Source organism: Filicampus tigris, chromosome 12 (genome assembly GCF_054856515.1).
Source record: "Filicampus tigris isolate MCC_2025a chromosome 12, RoL_Ftig_1.0, whole genome shotgun sequence".
Lineage (NCBI taxonomy): Eukaryota > Metazoa > Chordata > Actinopteri > Syngnathiformes > Syngnathidae > Filicampus > Filicampus tigris.
This window is the reverse complement of record NC_141228.1, coordinates 14,831,889-14,846,903: the sequence shown is the minus strand read 5'-3', so window position 1 is coordinate 14,846,903 and position 15,015 is coordinate 14,831,889. Positions and strand designations below refer to the sequence as shown.

Genomic DNA, 15,015 nt, shown 5'->3' with positions numbered 1-15,015 from the left:
GAGCCAGAGCGTAGCCTACAAACACTCACTCTTGCGTCGCACAGGAAATAAAGTACAGCAGCGCGGTAGCGGGATTCTATGTCAGTGGCTTGTTCTGGAATGATCTGTTCTTCTATTTAGGACATGGGAGACTGCTACATTAACCAGTTGAGACCATTCAAAGCAAAAAAATATACTTAAAGAGGTTAGTGTGATGTGACGTCGCCACATAAAGGTGGAGGGTTGAAAACTGTGATGATAACTGTAGAACCCAAAATGATAGTAATGCTCATGTTACTGAAAAGAGACATGCATTTTCTTCACAATTTAAATTCACAACAAGTTGTCTAAAAGGCTCACAGAATATTGTGTTTTATAACTATGTAAACACAGAATGAACATGGGTTGGTTGCACCAAAATCACCTCTTCTGGACTAAAATGCAGAAAAGAAACTTTTGTTAAAAGATATATTTTATGCACAACAGTGTCTAATGTGAACAATTTTTGCTGTAGTGACACCTCAAACATCTGAACAGTCCTTTTCTTCTGTAAAATAAAAGTAATAATGTATTCACAAATAATCACGTGTAACAATTTTACATTTGACAAACTACAAATAATTTGCACTGCATTTAGTAGTAGTAGTAGTATTTCGTAGTGTGTGTATGTACGTCCATTATATGCTTCTACCTCTAAATTTAAATAATCTCCATCATCTTTTCTCTCTTTTGTGACACTCTCTGAAGTAGATAACGTGACAAACACTGATCAATCACAAGCTGCTTGTAAGGGTCACATTTCCAAGTATCTGCCATGTTTATGAGCTTTCGCACTGTTTTGATGTACAGTGATCTAATCTCAAATAGACCTAACACTGCCATCTGCTGACCATTGTGGGTTTTTTTCAGCTGAATGACTAAACTAAAGCTGTCGAATAATTATCCATGCTCATTCCCATTAAAACAAAAAAAAAATGTAGTTGACGACAATTTCCATCGCTGTTGCTCCTCGTTAGGGTTCCCATTGACGGCATTTGATATCAACGGCACTCAAAAAGTTAATAACATAAAATGTCTGTGATATACCTTTGAAAAAATACCCCATGCATCAAGAATTACAGAAAACATAACTCCCATTTTTTGCTTTGCTGAAATTAGCCTGATTTGAAGTGTCAGTCTTGCAAAAAGCAAGCTCTCACATATCCATAATGGATTGAATTTTCCTACATGGAGGCAGCACTTCACTAACACGCCGCTGAATTACACTTGTCAATTAGTTTGTGGATCCGTGCATGATGCACACGCAGCGGACACTTTGTCAATTGCAAATACCCGCTCGCCATCAATAACGACTGCAAACTTTACACACCTTTTGCCTTGCTGAAATGTGCTTTTTTGGGGGGGAGGTCCTGTCTCATGCAAATGCTCAGCTTGCCCCTTCTACTGTGGAACCGATCAAGAGTGCGGCTTTCGTTACCCCGGCAACTAGGCATGGCGGCATGTTGAGCCGTTGAGTCAAAAACAAAAAAGTCACAGCGCCGATTATATTTTCCCTCATGCTGGCAGCACTTCATTAGCTAATACCATCTGTGCATAAAAACTGCAAAGATCATAGTAATTTCACACTTGTTTGATGGCAAGGCACTTCAGACACACGCGTATTTGTATACAGTAATTAAAAAGTCACTTTTCTAGATTTCTCCTTGAATAAAGGTTTTATGACAGTGAAGCGACCATAACAGCTTCCACTCTTGTAAACTTTCTACACTTTCCTACAGTGTGTGTCGCTGGGAATTTTTTTTTTTTTTCCATTCATCCGGAAAATTGCTGAAGAATTAATTTTCAACGGGGACACGTATCAAGTAAGAGGTGTTTCCTGATGTTTTTGTCCGTTCCGAGTGCAGCTGTGCTCAGAAGCCAAACAAATAGGTCACTGTTATGGTAATGTGCTAAAAATAGTCATGTGTGGGTGGATGTGCAAGCCAGTGTGTTGCTTTGCTTGTGTGTGTCAGTCAGGGATGTTGTCTAATTTTAGGCTCTCGGGAGAAAGAGAACAGGAGAGTGAAAGAGATAATGGTAGAGTGTTTTTGCAATAACTTTCACTAGTACAGTTGCACTTTCCATGCATTGCAGAGAGGAGAGTTGAATTCAGCCTTTATTGGCCAGCAAGTGGACACAGAAAATAATTATGAACATGTCTTCTAGAACGTTAGCATGTGCAAGTTGTTTCTGAAAACAACAAATGCAGACGGAAGGGTAATTTATAAACGTATGTTTGCCAACCCATTCTCCATCATCCTGTCACATTATTTTAAAATGGGGTTCATTAAAGCCTACATTTGCATAAATCAAATGTTAGAAAAATAGCCACATTTTGGATACTGTTATTTCATATTCAACTTATTCCATACATTTAGCCAAAATGTCTGCCTTATTGAAATTTGGTGCAGTAACTTTTTTTGTTTTAGCCTCCCCGCTCTCTCACGTGGAAGGGCTCGTATTTTGGCGCACTGGCTTCTGATGCGGAGAGACAGCGCTGTCCTTTTCAGTCATGCCGTGCCGCTGACACACAGACCCGCATGCTCTGCACAGCCAGTTGCTTTGCGCACAAACTTTACGCGTCATCAATGCCAGTATTCTTTTAGCTAAGTCGCGCCTTATGTAAAAAATTAGACCATGCAAAAAATCTGCCTGCTTTGATACCATTTGCTGGCAAGAAGAACTTGATTGAGTTTAGGTCAGAAAAGACAGAAGGCTTTTGATGTTTTATTGGATAAACAAAGGACAAAGTAGCTACTAAAGGACTTGCTACTGATACTAAACAAACACAATTTTTTGTAGTGGCATGAAACGGAATGTACAAAGAATAACTTCACCAAAACTGGCCGGTACAACAGATCAGATAATAATGTCTTTGTCTTTACATTGTTTTATAGCGAATCAGCATGTGGCTCATTTTCCAAATGTTATTCTAAAAAATTGCCAATAATTGTATGTTTGTGATCATGGGGTCGCTGCTGTATATTATTATGCAGTTTTTCTGCTTTTGGCAGTACTTTTGCTTGTAGAATATTCTGCTAAAAACCGTAATGTCTATGCTAATTTCTGCTAGCCTATCTATGACGTTTCTCATATCGTCGCTGTCATGTGAAAAACACTTATCTCCATTTTTTTCCATTTTCTTATTTTTTTACATGAATCATGTTTCCGTGTTACAGACATCGCATTAAAGTGAAAATGAAAAACGTTTCCAAAATTGGAGATAAGTGTTTTTCACAGGACACCGACGATATGTTAGCATTAAGCTATCAGATGTTTATTCAAAATCATATGAACATTTGGTTTTGAAATATACAATGTTTAAATCTCTTTAAATATCAACACAAAGTGCACAATAAAATCATAGTTTCCATTACTTAGTGCCCATCGACATCAAGTCTACAGTTGACTTTATTGCTCAGCTTGAAGACATGCATCGTCAGCATCAAACATTGCTTTAGCGCAAAGGTCTGACCAAGCATACATTAAGCTTTATCATCCTGTGGAACGTCTGCGCTTTGTTCATGGCTCCGTGAGTCAGGCTCGCAAGTTTTTACACAGAGCTTGTCGAATGAATAACGCCGGGAGGCTGCGCTCTTTGCTGCTAAAAGCCATTCCTCTCTTGACCCAGCGGAGACAAACAGCCCACATAGATTTTTCCAAATACCTGCTCAGCTACCTTGTTTTTGCTGAAGCAAAGAAGAACAAGACCATTCATATCCTATCACACGCTGATAATGCAGCCATTGCTTGCAGATGAAAAGGAAAAGTGCATTACTGTCATCGTGGCTGCTTTGAAAAGCAGCGGCGCTATTGAGACGAGGAAAATGGACGAGTAAGCAATGAAAGAGGAGGAAGGTAGTTTTATGAAAGAAGCAAGGCCGGAAAAGCCAAAATGGAGATGCCAGACAGACATAAATCCCACAATGTGCTGTAAAAAATGATACTATTACGGTAGTCGGCCACAGCCCCCTTGGAGATGCTATGGAGAAAATCAATGTGGAGAGACGTTTGTTGGTATAGTCGAGATGTTTTCAACCTGGGGACCCACGTGAAAGTGGCACAGCTTTCAAAATGCAACGGCTACAAGTAAAAGTGCTCCCGTTGAATCATTACTTGGAAATAGTTCTAAAAATGAATATAAATATGTAAACTACATTGTTAGTATCATCAGAAAGTACAGTCACAATGCAATGAGGCTGTTTGACGCTTATTTTTCCCTTTAAAAATAATTCAAATTGAATACATCCTCTTTAGGGGTTGAATTACTACTACATGAAATTGTAATGGTACAGTGAGATTTACTAAAGTCATGCATGTTGAGGTTGGTTCAGGATCCATTGTATTTTGTTTGTTTGCATTCAATTACTGAGCATGGCACCAAACTCAGATCTCAACATTATCTATTGACAACTGCATTTCCCATCATCCTTTGCTTTGACAAAAAGCCTCCCGCACACCTCTCAGTCTTCTCACCGCTGATTGATTCTCATTAAGTCACCTCTGATTGGCTTTTACTTCCATCCCCGCTTCTCTTTTTAATTACCGGCAAAGGTTGCGTTACTTAATATAGTCCTTCGGTCTATACAGTATGTCATCTCGTTATACTGCACGTCGCTACAGCGGGCCAGTGTACAGCAGCACATCTCGCTCTTAACGACCTTTGACGTAATGCCGCCTCTGTGGACAGCGTGTCTTGAGTGTGTTTTCACTTCCCCATGCTTTTAAGATAGAACTCTGTGTTCCTCCTTATACTTCAGAGTTGGGGGGGGGGGGGAGTTCACAAGTACACAGCTGTTCCAATTTATAAAGAGACTAGTATTCTTAGGAAGTACGTTCTCAAGTGCGTTCTTAGGAAGACCGTAATTGGCGTGTTCATGGGTCCATGATGTTCATGAGAAACGGCTTTCTAATACTGTAGCTATCTAGCTCGCTATCTAGCTAACTATCTACAGTGGCTAGCTGTCAGATAGGTATAGATAGATTACTTTGTATGGATTATTGTGATTTCACACACTTCAAGTAGACTACATTTTTCATGTTTTTATTGTTATGATCTGTTTTGCTCACTCTCCAGCTTTGTCCCTTTCTCTCTCGGGACTTGTGACCTCACTGTGGGCTTGTGGATAATGTAGTAATGCTGTTGAGCTAAAGGACTCCCTGGAGCCTTGAAGGAAACACGGGAAGGAAGCATTCGTACAACTCTAAAATATTGATGTACTCATGCGAGTCTGACCTGAAGCCACTCCAGACAGCAGTTTTATTATATGGCTTTAATTTGGAATCCGACCATATACATTTGGGGGAGCTTATGCCTCAAAAGTCAAATTTGGGGGTTCAAACCAACATGTTTAACTGATAACTATAGTCAGTTTGCATTTTGTTTTGATATTTTTTTTTTTTTTGCCACCACAGAAGGGCACGAGTAAGTCAAAAATGTTTGACTTTGGAGTTTCAACCATGGATGGTTGTTGGATGTTAAGTGTAGATCTGTCCGGATGAAGACTCGACCTATTCAAACTAATTTTAGTGTGGGTGCACACTCGCATGCACTAGTGCACATCGTTTTCGCATCGTCCCCCCCACCCCCTCCAACCCTCCAGGTTTCTACCGCTTCACTTTCCCACCACTCCCTGCCTTCCATTCTCACTTTTGCCTCACTGGTAAAGCAAGTTTTATTTCCCTGGTGGAAATATTGGACTGCCACTCAGATCAATTGCCAGTGTCCAGGGCACTTCATGGTTCCTTTAATTATAAAGCCTGCGCAGCTGGCGTGGGCCCACGTAGCTGTGGGGCGGCCATTGTAATAGAGGCATCACTGGGAAAGAGTGGATCGAGTGAGGCGTGGGCCAAAGCCTCGCAGTCATTGCTTGCGTCGATGGAGAGGCTTTACTCCAGCAGTCGGAGCAGGGGCCAGGCTGTCTTATCTGGCTTCTCCATGCGGCTCATTGTAAGCTGGGGGAGTGCATTACCATTTTCTCTGCCCCCGCTCTTCTCTTCCTCGGCACTCCACACAGCCAAGTGAGGAACCCAGGCACTTGGTCATGATTGCACAAGGAGACTGTTCGTGCCTTCTTCTGGTACTGCTTCATCAGAACAACAAAAAGCAATTGGATTTTTTTTTTTTTTTTTTTAACTATAAGGTGCGGAATGTGGCTTACTTTAAAGCCATTGTTAAAAGTGTCCACTACTTACTTTTACCAACCTTTATTGAGGCAGATGATTTACATGAAAACAAAAATCTCATGACGCACCACCTAATGGAAATGTCCAATTTTAAACATTGTACAGTACTGAAATAATGATAATCTTGTCTCAGTTTACTCTTAGGTTTACTATAGTACTTTAATTTAATACTCAGTAGGAATTGGAATTCCAAAGAATTTAGCAATTGGCCCTACTGATCGGATTCCTTTCCCATTTTCCTATCAATCCTCTTTTGATGAGAGAATGAAATAATACAAATTGATTTGTTTGATTTACCTCTTTAACATTATCTTAATATACATGACTCTAAATAACATTCTCGTTTGACAACGTTCATAAGTAAGAGTCGTTATGGAACCCCAAAGCCGTACTTGCATTGGCCTTGCACTTAAATGGGGCAAAAGGAGCCTAACCTAAATACATGAGATCCTCGTCCTCCTCCGTTTTTGTTATTGTCCCGTACTGACAGATGCAATCAATGCGCCGTGTTTAGAAGTCGAAGAGCTATTGTTGCTCATTAAAGCAATAAAGCTAGTGGCAGGCTAACACTTTACCACAGTGTTGCACATGCTAAACACTAATTTAACTCTTTATAACATGAAATAAACATCGTCTGACTAGTTTACTGTATAACAGTGCTTTTACAAGCGCTGAACTAGCACTAATACGTTGTGAGAGGCTGACTTACCAATAATATCAGCCATTAAAATTGGTGATCCAGGGCTGCTCTGGCAATGAGGCGGGAGTCTCCTATTACAAGCTATTTTAAGGTTAAATAACCACATTGATGGGTTAAGGTATGCAAGAGCCACCTCATATATGAAGATGTAAAGTAGCCTCTGAGCAACGTGCATTTATTCCTGCAAATAATCCCCATTTTTATGACAAACACAAGCACGTATATCCCTCCCCGTAATGCAGCAGTGCCCTAATATTCTCCAACTGTTGCGTAATCAAGCCCCACACCCTCTCCCGCGGCCGCCACCGTCATTGTGCAATACCCATCTTAACATGCTGAAAGAGGTGTGAGATGGAGAGTGTGGGGAGGGGCGGGCCCAGAAAGCCAAGAAAAGAAAATCAGAAAGCGAGAGAACATGAAGGTGTAGAGATGAACAAGAGAGAACAAAAATGAGCGCAGACAGCAAATACGTGTGTTTGTGTGCATGTGTGCTTGGTAAGTGTTGAAGGAGCGACAAGATGAGGTGACAACAAAGACAAAGAGACAGCCGTAATGCAAGAAGTTACTGAAATGAGAGAAAGAGGGGGGGCGGATGAACAAATAGGGACAAATGTGGCGTATATATGTCATGTGGGAACAGCTGAAACAGGGAGCTCTGAAAGGGAAACAACAAACAAAAAGAAATTAGGAATACCTGAAGCAAAGTAGCTGCTCAGATACACAAACGGAGTTATTATACAATCACATGTTGCTGCTAGGGAACTGCAGGGAGGCTCTTTGTCAACAGAAGGGAGCTAGAAAAGAGGCGCAGGAGGAGGAGGAGATGGATTTACTTACAGAAGCAAGGAAGCAATTACAAGTGGGTGAGGGAAGCTGAGTGTTAATGAGTTTAAATAGGACTGACGATAATTTAAAGGGGATACATTATGGAAAATATACTGACTGTTTTGAAAGAACAAGGGTTTCTTCATATTCACGGCATTTTGGAACGGCTCATTTGAATGAACTACATTACATTATGAAAGTGGGTAGTCATGACAAATCAAATGCAACAAAATAGCAGCTTGACCTAGCTAGCGTTAGCACTGGAAACAAGCCGACGTTAGCCACGGCTGCGATGTTGTTTGCATGACTTATTCGTAATGGAGTGTCACTATAACGCTCAACGTTATGAGTCTGAAATTGTATTTTTTGGGAAAGTACAATCAATTAAAAAAAACAAAAGAGAAACTTCCTCTCTTCTCTTTGCTAGTCTTATGCACAGTTGTTAGCAAACGAGGGTTGGCATTTTTTGTAGTTACAAAAATTGAATGAACTGTACTGTGTGTTGCCATGTGGGACACTGTATTGTGCATGTACACGTGTGCCCGTGTCTCTGTGTGCTTTGGCCTCGAACATGATGATGCTGCTGCTGCTGCTGCTGAAGGCAGGATTTAAGCTGCATGGTTTGACAAACCAAATAGACCATGAAAGGGGAAAAATAACAAAATCTGCCCCCCCCTTTACCCTCAATCCCCTCTATCTTTCGACTCTGAAATTCCCTGTGGATCACATAAAGCAGCACCACTAGTCCACTTCTCTTACCTTGGTTTCCAAGCCACAGTTTTGTTTTTTTTTCATTTCATTTAAGTCCAATTCTTTCTATTTTCTTCTCGTCCAATCTCCTCTTGCTTGCACTCCATCTTCTATCCTCTCGCCTTTTGGGAGGCGTGTCACAGCTCACTCTCTCACCATCCTGACCTTTTACGGCATTCCAGAAAAATGGGAATTGGACACTCCAGCTCACTGATGAGGAACAAGGAAGTGCATTGGAATGGCACACAGTTGGGACGAATCGGTGTGCCACCCAATTCCACAAAGATGCGGTCGTCCGACAAAGTAAAACAATGGTGGCACACTGTAACACATGCTAATAGTCTATGAAAGGCTGGTTATATTTTTATCGCAATTCAAACTGCTGTGTAGATAAATCACCATATCATCTCTGTTAAGAAATTAAGTCAAATGTGAACATATTCAAGCACCGAGAAAGCAATGTCAGCTTACTTGGTTGTGCATTCTGATGCCTCTATCGTCAATGTAGTGTATAGTAGTTGTACGTTTTTGATGATGATGTTTAAAGTCAACATTTGTATATGCAAAGCCTAAATATCCTTAGAAACCTTACTTACTATTCTGTACTTTAATCCTTTAAACCACAGGTGTCAAACTCAAGGCCTGGGGATCCGGCCCCCGGCATCATTTTATGTGGCCCACGAAGGCAAATCATGTGTTGACTTGATATGTTCCTTTCAAATTGTCTTCACTTTCAACACTTCATGAGATATTGCAAACATTTGTTACCAATAACTCCTTTAAAATAAATTGAAGAGTTGAACAAACGATTTACTGGCTTCTGACTTTAAAACTAATTATCCATCAATTTCTTGTGTATATGTGATAATATAAGGCAATCATACATTTCTATTCTCATGGTTCACAGTCGTAACGGTCCTCCGAGGGACACCATAACTACAATATGGCCCGCGACAAAAATGTGTTTGACACCCCTGCTTTAAGCGATAGCCACTTAATAATAACCATCATCTTGCGCAATAGAAAGGAATGCAAAGACGATAAATAATTCATATCGTCACAAAAAGGTTCGGGTAAGCTCACTCACACAGTCACATGATTGCTCCTTTACCCAGTCATTTATGACAACCACACTACACTCTAGAAATAAATGTAACAACTAGAAATAATCCGCCGTCCAAAAAGTTTGCAGCGCACGCAGTCCCACACGAGCACACGTGTGGGCATTGTACTTGTTTGATTCATGTGAGGGTTCCGCTCAGCAGTTTCTAATGGAAACCACCACACTGCACTAGAGAAATAAACTTCAGAAAAGTTACAGCACTACAGCATTGTATAATGAAGCAATAGCACATCTTCACGGGCCTAAAGCTTTAAATTTTCATCCTGCAGATACACTTGTATGTATCATCTGTTTCATGTGGAATCGAGGTCCATGCAATCGAGGGAATGTGAAAAGTGTAAGGAACAGTCAAAGAGCGAGATGGTAAAGCTGCCTATAGAAGCCTCAACTGTCGTTTCTCGCAGTGTGAGCGGCATATAATCACTCAGCCTTACCACAGTAATGACACCATCTGGGCCCGGGGAAGACGGCAGCTTCTCGCTGAAAAATGGATCGCATAGATCAGGGCGATTAGAGCATCCGCAGTACACCCAGTCCAACCACACTCCCAATGAATCTTTGTAGTTAATAACTGCAGAAAATACTGGTTGGGAGGGTCACTGCTATAAATAGTATTAGCAGATTTGATTTTCTGCACTTTTCAATTAGTTTTCAAAATGTGTTTATGTTTGGTGTTCAAACAAAAGGTGGTTTTATGTCTTTATGCTCTGTTGTGGGATTGGAACTTGTCTGCAATAATCTCTTTAAGCTTTGACACACTGCGTCAGTTTGTGTGCTTTGTGTTCTACATGTTTGTTTACCACCTTTAAGGACTTTATATAATAATTGCATTTTGTTTGTTAGCATGCAGGATTACGCAAATAAGCTATGAAACTTTGTGGAGGGTATACTCTGCTGGGAATTAAGTTGTTTTTCCACCTTTATGTTGCGAATCATAGAATTCTCGCAATTTATCGCCGTTTGTTAGCTAGCAGGACTGCGCAAAAAAAATAATGTATTTCTGCAAAAATCTGTGGAGGGGTGAACAAAAATACACTTTGCACTGTTTATTTAAATCAATTCAGGATTTCATTTTCAGGAACCTTGCGTAGTAAAGCCGACCCCCGCATACTTGAGGTTCAGCAGATTCGCATATTTGTATTTTTTTCTTCAGTTTTTTTTTCCATATTTGAGAAATATTTCTTACCTTTTTTTTCTGGGATTTTTGGGTGGGTTTGTAGAAAATAATTAAATAAAACCCCCCAACGTATTTTAATGTGCGTCAATTATGTGCGTCAATTATACGTGGATTTTGACCATTCACGGGCCCTATCCCCTTACCATGTCTAGACGAACACAAAAACAAAACCCAAACAAAAAACCCCAAACATTAAAAATATTAAAACATTTTTGAAAAAAAAAAAGAAAAAATATGTGAACAAATCTCAGAATGCAGAACTGCGAGTATGCGGGATCCACCGTATATATTTTGGTGTATCTTTCCAAAAATTGGTCCTTAAGCAAGCTTTTCTGAATTTTGCCAGTTTGTGTCAACAGTGTGTATAATCTGCATAACACAAAATATGACCAGTGCAATTTTTCCGACCATGACTTGGCAGCTTGGGAGGTTGAAGATTTGTCATCTTCAAGCAAATGCGGGGCTATTTAGCAACTCTGTCATGTCAAGGCCAAAGGCTAATAGTTCTGATATATTAGGTTTGGCAAACGCCATTGTAGAGGTAGCAAGTTAAAAGGTGGCTAATTGGCAAGAGACAGGATCACCCCCTCAAACAGGCTAAAAAAAAAATAGTGTGCTACAATTCTTGATCCTTGGGTTATTTTGCCGAAAGCACATCACAGGCATTCTATTAGGACAGGTGTCCTGTGTCCGGACTGTTTGAAATTGGTATAATTCTGTCATTGTCAGAATCCTAATGACAAAATTCAAGCATGTGCAGTAGGTGGGCAGCTATGAAGAATGTACAATCCCCAAAAAGGATTGCTCTGCCTCGAGAATGCCTGCGCTCTTCCGTTTGGAATTATTTTTTTGTGGGAGGTGGAAGCGAGAGAATGATGGTCCTCGATGAGCTGCTGTCATGGCAACGTATTGATCCAGCCGGCCTCCTTTAAATTCTCTCTCTCCCTCACTTTGCTCCAACTTTTCCCCGCCTCTATCAGTCTTCGCCTTCGCCACTCTCCCCATCCCGAGCCGGTCTCGTCTTCCATCAGTCTGCACGTGTTCCGTCGTGGAGATTGATGCCTTGTGGGCCGACGCTAACCTTCACCTGCTTCTTGCATATATTCTCTGGCAATCTGTCGGATCCGACGCGGCGCTATACACCTGCCTCATTCAAGCGCACATTTATTCAGAATTTAAATCCTCACCCCAGGCGATGATTCAGTAAATACTTTGAAGTGCAACTGCGCAGTGTGATTGCATTATTAAATGTTCTTACTCCCAAATATAGTCCGACTGCAGGCCAAGGAACAAAAATGAACTTCATGCTCATTTTCGAGCTCATTTGAATTCGCTCGGTAATCCGTGCAGCGCTTTGCCCCCTGACACACTGTTGATAACATGCCATCCACATTTTTTTTTTCTGTGCTCTTGCATCAAATTGCACACTCACTTTGAGAGCTATGAATAGCTTGGAGTGTTCGCGGCTTTTCTATGTGAACCCCATGGCAACAATAATGTCAAACTTGAAGGTGAAACTGGAGTAACTTTAAAGTCGGCATATTCTCTTGGCTTGACGATCACGCTGGTACAGTATGACATTTGAATCCTTCCTCTTAAATGAACAATTCAACCAAACATAAAAATAACAAAACAGCTGTGCTCTGTATCTACCATCGAAAAATTATACACCAAAATACAATGAATGACAATGTCGATCAAAACGAAGTGTTATCTTAGTAGAGGGGAACATTTTTTGTTTATCAGTCACCAGTGACTGAGGTCACCAGAACATCCAGTATCAGATGAAAGTACACTGTCAAGCGCCTGTCTCTTCCGGTGAAGTTCCGAACTTCCGTCAACGGAAGTGACGGAAGTGGCAAAACTTCCCTCAACGAAATAGGCGGAACCCCGAACTTCCGTCACCGGAAGTGACGAAATAGGCGGAACTCCAAACTTCCGTCACCGGAAGAGACGGAACCCCGAAGTTCCGTCACCGGAAGTGACGAAATAGGCGGAACTCTGAAATTCCGTCACCGGAAGCGACGAAATAGGCGGAACTCCCGAAGTTCCGTCACCGGAAGTGACGGAACCCCGAAGTTCCGTCACCGGAAGTGACGAAATAGGCGGGACTCCCGAAGTTCCGTCACCGGAAGTGACGGACCGGAAGTGACGAAATAGGCGGGACTCCCGTAGTTCCGTCACCGGAAGTGACGGAACTCCGAACTTCCGCCACCGGAAGTGACGAAATAGGCGGAACTCCGAACTTACGTCACCGGAAGTGACGGAACTTCCGTTTTCAGTTAGGGTTTTAAACTAGGGTTAGGGTTTCCAGCTAGGGTTTCAAACTAGGGTTAGGGTTTCAAACAAGGGTTAGGGTTTCCACATAGGGTTTCAAACTAGGGTTAGGGTTTCCAGCTAGGGTTTCAAACTAGGGTTAGGGTTTCAAACTAGGGTTTTCAGTTAGGGTTTCAAACTAGGGTTAGGGTTTCCAGCTAGGGTTTTCAGTTAGGGTTTCAAACTAGGGTTAGGGTTTCCAGCTAGGGTTTCAAACTAGGGTTAGGGTTTCCAGCTAGGGTTTTCAGTTAGGGTTTCAAACTAGGGTTTACAGCTAGGGTTTCAAACTAGGGTTAGGGTTTCCAGCTAGGGTTTTCAGTTAGGGTTTCAAACTAGGGTTTACAGCTAGGGTTTCAAACTAGGGTTAGGGTTTCCAGCTAGGGTTTCAAACTAGGGTTAGGGTTTCCAGCTAGGGTTTTCAGTTAGGGTTTCAAACTAGGGTTAGGGTTTCAAACTAGGGTTAGGGTTTCCAGCTAGGGTTAGGGTTTTCAGCTAGGGTTTCAAATTAGGGTTAGGGTTTCCAGCTAGGGTTTTCAGTTAGGGTTTCAAACTAGGGTTAGGGTTTCCAGCTAGGGTTTCAAACTAGGGTTAGGGTTTCCAGCTAGGGTTTCAAACTAGGGTTAGGGTTTCCAGCTAGGGTTTTCAGTTAGGGTTTCAAACTAGGGTTAGGGTTTCAAACTAGGGTTAGGGGTTCCAGCTAGGGTTTAAAACTAGGGTTAGGGTTTCCAGCTAGGGTTTCAAACTAGGGTTAGGGTTTCCAGCTAGGGTTTTCAGTTAGGGTTTCAAACTAGGGTTAGGGTTTCCAGCTAGGGTTTTCAGTTAGGGTTTCAAACTAGGGTTTACAGCTAGGGTTTCAAACTAGGGTTAGGGTTTCCAGGTAGGGTTTCAAACTAGGGTTAGGGTTTCCAGCTAGGGTTTTCAGTTAGGGTTAGGGTTTCCAGCTAGGGTTTTCAGTTAGGGTTTCAAACTAGGGTTAGGGTTTCCAGCTAGGGTTTTCAGTTAGTTAGTTAGTTAGTTAGTTCCGTCACCGGAAGTGACGAAATAGGCGGAACTCCGAACTTACGTCACCGGAAGTGACGGAACTTCCGTTTTCAGTCAGGGTTTCAAACTAGGGTTAGGGTTTCCAGCTAGGGTTTCAAACTAGGGTTAGGGTTTCAAACTAGGGTTTTCAGTTAGGGTTTCAAACTAGGGTTAGGGTTTCCAGCTAGGGTTTTCAGTTAGGGTTTCAAACTAGGGTTAGGGTTTCCAGCTAGGGTTTTCAGTTAGGGTTTCAAACTAGGGTTAGGGTTTCCAGCTAGGGTTTCAAACTAGGGTTAGGGTTTCCAGCTAGGGTTTCAAACTAGGGTTAGGGTTTCAAACTAGGGTTTTCAGTTAGGGTTTCAAACTAGAGTTAGGGTTTCCAGCTAGGGTTTTCAGTTAGGGTTTCAAACTAGGGTTAGGGTTTCCAGCTAGGGTTTCAAACTAGGGTTAGGGTTTCCAGCTAGGGTTTTCAGTTAGGGTTTCAAACTAGGGTTTACAGCTAGGGTTTCAAACTAGGGTTAGGGTTTCCAGCTAGGGTTTCAAACTAGGGTTAGGGTTTCAAACTAGGTTTTTCAGTTAGGGTTTCAAACTAGGGTTAGGGTTTCCAGCTAGGGTTTAAAATTAGGGTTAGGGTTTCAAACTAGGGTTTACAGCTAGGGTTTCAAACTAGGGTTAGGGTTTCCAGCTAGGGTTTCAAACTAGGGTTAGGGTTTCAAACTAGGTTTTTCAGTTAGGGTTTCAAACTAGGGTTAGGGTTTCCAGCTAGGGTTTAAAATTAGGGTTAGGGTTTCAAACTATGGTTTTCAGTTAGGGTTTCAAACTAGGGTTAGGGTTTCCAGCTAGGGTTTTCAATTAGGGTTTCAAACTAGGGTTAGGGTTTCCAGCTAGGGTTTCAAACTA

The 15,015-nt window shown here is 41.6% G+C and overlaps 1 protein-coding gene across 5 annotated transcripts in view; it reads left to right on the top strand.

Moving 5' to 3' along the window:
- The window catches only part of celf5a (cugbp, Elav-like family member 5a), a 303,484-nt gene that overhangs the window by 39,938 nt on the left and 248,531 nt on the right, over nt 1–15,015 (top strand). The gene's annotated exons all lie outside the window — the stretch shown is intronic.